Raw genomic sequence first — 874 nt, 5'->3', positions numbered from 1 at the left:
GTGTGAGTGTGTGTGTGTGTAAATGAAGAGCCTTCATTCTGAAGCGGCAGTGTGAGTAAGGTTTCTGTCAGATCTGATCTGATCTGATGCTGTTTCTGTGGTTTCTTCAGCTGGATTCTTCTTCTCAGCGCTGCTAATGAACTTCCTTCCTGTGATGAAGAGGCTCTTACCGTGTAAGTGTCGTCTCCTCGCTTGCGGCCCTGTGAAACACACACATGCAGATCAGCGGCTGTGTCATGTGACCTGTGTCATGTGATCAGTGGTCACTAACCCCTCTGGCTGGACCCTCCTCAGCCCCGCGCAGGACGTCATACGCCGACTGGCCTCTCTTGTCAATGGGCTGGAGGACATCATACGCTCGTTAACATCTCTAATATGGTGATTATTGGTTCATTGATCACGTCTGATCTGATTCTCACCTGATACAGGGAGTCTTGATCCCCTTTGCTTCTCTTCTTGATGCACTGAAGGAAGAAACTTCATTAATGAGCAGGGATTTTTCACACTAATCATGGGTTTGATTGCTAATGAACACACACTGATTATTCAAAATGTATTGTTTTTCCCTAATTTGTCATTTATATATTATATATTTATTATATATACTGTATATTAGGGCTGTCAAATTGATTAATCGCATCCAAAACAAAGGTTTGTGGTTACATAATATGTGTGTGTACTGTGTATATTTATATATGCATATATGCATGTATATATTTAACAAATATTTACTTGTATATATTTATATTATATGTAAATATATATTATATACTGTCAATTTCTGAAGAATCATGTGACACCAGTAATGATGCAAAAACCTCAGTTTTGAAATCACAGGTGTGTGTCTGTGTGTGTGTGTGTGTGTGTGAGAGTG

At 39.7% G+C, this 874-nt stretch overlaps 1 long non-coding RNA gene across 1 annotated transcript; it reads right to left on the bottom strand.

The window, feature by feature from the left end:
• Positions 1-12: 12 nt before the first annotated feature.
• On the bottom strand, positions 13-539 carry LOC107735604 (uncharacterized). The gene is made up of 3 exons (XR_001639457.1): positions 420-539; positions 272-340; positions 13-200 (listed from the first exon to the last, which is right to left on the bottom strand). It is a non-coding gene; the product is annotated as an uncharacterized LOC107735604 (long non-coding RNA).
• Between the last annotated feature and the right edge of the window lie 335 nt (positions 540-874).

Source organism: Sinocyclocheilus rhinocerous, unplaced genomic scaffold (genome assembly GCF_001515625.1).
Source record: "Sinocyclocheilus rhinocerous isolate Xijiao unplaced genomic scaffold, SAMN03320098_v1.1 C36169577, whole genome shotgun sequence".
NCBI classification, from domain to species: Eukaryota; Metazoa; Chordata; class Actinopteri; order Cypriniformes; family Cyprinidae; genus Sinocyclocheilus; species Sinocyclocheilus rhinocerous.
The sequence above is the reverse complement of the archived record's forward strand: the minus strand, read 5'-3'. Positions and strand labels throughout refer to the sequence as shown.